We start from the raw sequence: 5,717 nt of genomic DNA, 5'->3' as shown, positions 1-5,717 counted from the left end.
TTAAAGCAGAGGAGGAAAGAAATTGGATGGAAGATGGCTGATATTCATGGGATTAGTCCGGCGTTATGCATGCACAAATTTACATGGAGGAGGATCACAAACCCAAAGCACAACATCAATGTCGACTGAATCCTGTGATAAAAGAAGTGGTAAGAAAGGAAGTCATAAAGTGGCTAGATGTTGGAATTTGTGTACCCCATCTTTGATAGTAAGTGGGTAAGTTCGTTACAATGTGTTCCCAAGAAGGGAGGTATGACAGTGGTAAGGAATGAAAAGAATGAGTTGATTCCTACTAGAACAGTGACCGGGTGGAGAATTTGCATGGATTATCGGAAACTAAATGATGCTACCCGGAAAGATCACTACCCCGTTCCCTTCATTGATCAAATGCTTGACCGATTAACATGGTAGGAGTACTATTGTTTCTTAGATGGATATTCCGATTACAACCAGATCTTGATTGCACCCGAGGATCAGGAAAAGACCACGTTCACTTGTCCTTATGGCACATATTCTTTCAAGCGCATGCCATTCGGACTTTGCAATGCACCGGCGAAGTTTCAAAGGTGTATGATGGCCATTTTTCATGATATGGTGGAAGACTTTGTTGAGGTGTTCATGGATGATTTTTTCGTCTTTGGAAAGTCTTTTAAGGTATGTCTTTGAAATCTTGATAAAGTATTTGCTAGATGTGAAGACACTAACTTAGTTCTAAACTGGGAAAACTGTCATTTTTTGGTAAGAGGGGGGACAATGTTGGGACACAAGGTGTCTAAATCTAGTTTGGAGGTTGATAAGGCTAAGGTAGAAATTATTGAGAAATTGCCCCCTCTCATTTCTGTAAAAGGGGTGCATAGTTTTCTTAGTCATGCAGGTTTTTACAAGCAATTCAACAAGGATTTTTCCAAGATTGCCAGACCTATGTGCAGTCTTTTGGAGAAGGAGGCACAGTTCAACTTTGATGAGATGTGTTTGAAAGCTTTTGAGATGTTGAAGAGTAACTTAATTGAGACTCCCATCTTAATTGCTCTTGATTGGGGATTACCATTTGAACTCATGTGTGATGCAAACGACGTAGCAGTGGGTGAGTGTTGGAACAAAGAAAGAATAAAGTGTTCCACTCGATCTATTATGCAAGCAAGACCCTTGATTCTACACAAGCTAATTACATAGTGACTGAAAAGGAGATGCTGGCTCTAGTGTTCGCCTCGACAAGTTCAGATCGTACTTTGTAGGTACGAAGGTGATTGTTTTTACTGACCATGCAGCTATTAGGTACTTATTCAACAAAAAAGATGCAAAACCAAGGCTGCTTCGATGGATATTGTTTCTCCAAGAATTTGACCTTGAGATCAAAGACAGGAAAGGTACTAAAAATCAAATAGCATATCACTTATCTAGGTTGGAGGATTTTTCTTATGTAAATGAAGTTGAGCAAATTCGGGAAGAGTTTTGGATGAACAATTGATGGCATTAGATATCTCTCAAGTGCCATGGTATGCAGATATTGTGAATTTGATAGTAATTGGCGATTATCCTCCGGGTGCAACCACCCAACAAAAGAAAAAGCTCAATCATGATGCCAAGTTCTATATTTGGGATGAACCATTCTTGTTCAAGCAAGGTATAGACCGGGTAGTGAGAAGGTGCATTCCGGAATCTGAGATTCACAAAGTGCTCGAAAGTTGTCATGCTAGCCCATATGGAGGTCACCATGGAGGAGAGCGCGCTGTTCATAAGGTACTACAATCTGGTTTCTTTTGGCCCTTGTTATTTAAAGATTCTATTGCTTTTGTGAAGGTTTGTGATAAATGCCAATGGTTGGGTACTATTTCAAGAAGACATGAGATGTAGCTAAGTAACATTTTGGAGGTAGAAATCTTTGATGTGTGGGGTATTGACTTCATGGGTCCATTCCCACCATCTAGTGGAAACCAATACATTCTTGTGGCTATGGATTATGTTAGTAAATGGGTTGAGGCAGTCTCTCTTCATTCCAATGATTAAAGGGTGGTGATAAAGTTCATAAAGAAGCATATCTTCACTCGCTTTGGCGCTCCAAGGGCAATTATAAGTGATGGAGGTAAGAATTTCATTAACCATCTTGTTAAGAATCTTCTTGCTAAGTATGATATTCTTCATAAGGTTGCTACAACTTACCATCCTCAAACGAGTGGCCAAATGGAGGTTTCAAATAGAGAGGTGAAGCAAATTTTGTAGAAAATGGTGAATGCGCAAAGAAAAGATTGGTCTGAGAAATTAGATGATGCGTTGTGGGCATATAGGACCGTATATAAGACACCTATAGGGACTTCTCCATATCACATAGTATTTGGGAAAGCATGTCACCTTCCAGCAGAATTAGAACATCAAGCATATTGGGCAATCAAGAAGCTGAACTTAGACCCCGAGCTAGCTGGTAAAAAGAGAGTGAATCAGATGCATGAACTTGAGGAGTTTAGGCTCCACGCGTATGAGAATGCCAAACTATACAAAGAAAAGACAAAGATGTGGCATGACAAGCACATAGTAGCTCGTACCTTCAAGCCGGGAGATAAGGTACTACTCTTTAACTCTAGACTAAAGTTATTCCCCGAAAAACTAAGGTCGAAGTGGAGTGGTCCTTTAGAAGTGGTCAGAATGACACAACATAGGGTTGTTGAACTTAAAGGTAATACTGGCCTTACGTTCTTGGTAAATGGGCAAAGGGTGAAACACTATTTCGGTGAGGATTCGGATCATGATCAGGAAGCTCTTGAGCTAAATGATGAATGATCCAAGCTTCGTTGTGCCATGACGTTAAATCAAGCGCTAAATGAGAGGTAACCCATGAACAATTTGAAATTTTGATTTTTAGCATAGTTTAAATTCGTAGAATCTAGGAAGTTCTTTTAGTTCTTAGTGTTAGTTAAATATGATTTTTCATTATTTGTAACTTAGCTTGTAATAGTGACAAACAAACACAAAAAAATTGAGCTAGGCGCACTGGTTGGCGCGCCTTGCCAGGCCTCGTACGTTAGAGGATAGTCACAGGCACGATGAGAGGCGCGCCGCGCCAAGGGCCAACAGACTAGGGCACTTCTCAGCCGCGCTGAGAGGCGCGTCGCCCCACCCATTTCCCCAATGCCCAGTTTTCTTAATTTTCCGGGTTTCGACCCGGATTTACCCCGACCCATCCCTTCAATCCCTAAAATCTTTCACTCTTCTCCTCATTCTCTCATTCTCACCCAACCCAACCCTCCAAATTCTCTCTAACTCTTCTCATTCTCCCTCTTCAAATTCCCAATTTACCCCATTAACAAACCTCCATTAAACAAAACCAACTATTCTCCTTCCTCCATTAAACTGACAACTAAACCTTTCTTCTTCCATACTTTTCCACTTCTCTTTCACTTCTAAACCATCATTCCCCAATTTTTTTTTATCTTTTCTCTCTTCTTCCCTCTCTCCACTGACCAACCCAACCCCCTCTAAATTTTCTAATTTTTTTCCTTTTCTTTAGATTTTCTTTTCTTCATAGGTTACAATGGCACCAAAAGCCAAGAATGTGGCGGGGTCTAAGCAGAGTCGCAAAGGTGAAGCTTTCGGGTCCTCTAGTGGCCAGGAACCGGTGCAAAAATTTGGTAAAAAGGTTGTGGAAAGGTATGGTTGGGAATGGTTCAAATGCCAAAGAGAGGTGAAGTATATGGGCGACAAATTTGTGAATAAGGTACGTTTACAGTCACAATTTCCTGATATATATCGGACTGTTAATGAGTTGGGCTTAAGGTTTATCTTTGAAAATCTGGGGGATTGCAATTTGACATTAGTGAGAGAATTTTATGCTAATTGGCTAACTGAAACAAAATATAAAACTATGCCTGTTAGGGGAAAAGATGTCAAGTTTTCGACCTGAATTCTGAATGAGTTGTTAGGAACCCTGAATTGTGACCATGAAGTGTTTAATGACTTGAAGGATAAACCTCCTTATAGGGATATCTGACATACCTTACGTGGGGTTGATTCAAATGCTACGTGGGAGCGGAGTAAGGACATTGGGAGGCATAATACCCTCTATTTTGCTAGCTTTAATCAAGTGGCTAGGATGTGGCTAAAGGTAATGTGTAGTGTGTTGCTTCCTGCCAAACATCTGACTGAGGTGACAAAAGATATGATGGTATTAGTATATATGCTGATGAAGGGCATGCCCATTAATGTGGGGGCTATCCTGAGGCAGAGTATGATGAAATTTAAGAATAATATGAGGTGGAGGTTCTGTTACGGGGAATTGATCACCCGTTTTCTGAGGAGGGAGGTATTGAAGAGGAAACGGTAGACATGACTGTTGCTTATCACCCGAATCTGACGGGTAAGTTAGTTGATGTAACCCGAACAGGCACTCAACACGTCCCATGGACCTGTCTTGTCTGCTCAAGAGAGGCAAGTCGTGATGACAACATCATGGCAAGAATGTTTGGTATAGCAGAGCTGCAGTTGGATAGGGGGCGTCCGGTTACTGACGAGGAGATGGAGACCTTGGCGGATCGTTATCCGTTAATCGAAAGTGCAGCCTTTCTGTGCAGGTTTGGTCCCACATTTTTGGAACTTTTGGATGATGATGAGGCTACTACTGACGAGGCTATGGATGATGAGGAGGATGATGACATTGTGAATGAGGAGACGAATGCCTTGATGGTGTTCGATGGCGGTGACGATGAGGCCTAGAGGCCCGATGGAGTAATTCTAACTCTATACTTTGCTTTAATTATGCACTGAGGACAGTGCTTATTTTTAAAGTGTGGGGTGGGTTAATATGTCTCTGTTGTATATATATATGTTTACTGCTTTATCGAGTTTAGTGTAGTTTTTAGTTAATTTTTTTAAAACAAATTATTTTGGGTTCCTTAGCGTTTGTTTTCTGTACTTTTACTGAGGATTGTCCCTTTGAACCGACTAGGACTAGCTTATTGCTTTATTGAGTCTTAGAGTCGTCATAGGAGTGACAGTTCCCGATGATGGATGGATGACGATCGTCTTAAGGGAAAATTAGTCACATAGAAGAGTAGGATTGAGAAACCAACCTTTGTCTTTTGAAGCTATATCCGAATAAGTTAGCCAAACATAATGGGTAGTCATATTTGAAAAAATGCAATAGATTGTTGACCTTGTAACTAGCGTGTGCTCTTAAGTGTTGACTCAAAATAATATGAAAATTGGCTTAATTGTGTAGTGATACCGTAATGCAAGTTGAATGAGCATGTTAGTTGATATATATTTATATGTGTCATGATGCCATGTGTGGTGAGTGTTGATTGGTTGTTGCTTAACTTAATATCTAGAACTTGCCTTGTGTGTGTTGAATTAGTAGCTTGTATGACTTAGGGAATGTGATTGAGGCGCTTCTTTGAAATAACCAATTCTTAACTGTACTTTGTATACCTACCATTGAAATCATCCCTAGTGAAGCCCCATTGAGCCTTTAGCCTTGTTTATTGATAAACCACATAATAAGCCGAAACCCATTTGTTGATACCAAGCCATTTGATCCTATGAAAATCCTTAATGCACTATGTTAAAGAATAAGAGTTGAAAATTGTTGGTTGATATAGCTAAGGGTGAAATGCTACATTGTGTGGAAAAGAAAATTCTATTTTTAGCCCTGGTCCTAAGTGACAATGTGTACCTCAACTAAAATTGAGGGTGGCTAATTTAGAACTATACTTGAAACATTAGCCCTG

At 40.3% G+C, this 5,717-nt stretch overlaps 1 pseudogene; it reads left to right on the top strand.

Moving 5' to 3' along the window:
- The first annotated feature begins 753 nt into the window (after positions 1 to 753).
- LOC125810474 (uncharacterized) lies at positions 754 to 2,775 on the top strand (annotated as a pseudogene).
- The last annotated feature ends 2,942 nt before the right edge of the window (positions 2,776 to 5,717 follow it).

The sequence above is a fragment of the Solanum verrucosum genome, unplaced genomic scaffold, assembly GCF_900185275.1.
Source record: "Solanum verrucosum unplaced genomic scaffold, falcon-dt-bn FXZP01000118.1, whole genome shotgun sequence".
Taxonomy (NCBI): domain Eukaryota; kingdom Viridiplantae; phylum Streptophyta; class Magnoliopsida; order Solanales; family Solanaceae; genus Solanum; species Solanum verrucosum.
This window is presented reverse-complemented; position numbering and strand designations above follow the sequence as displayed.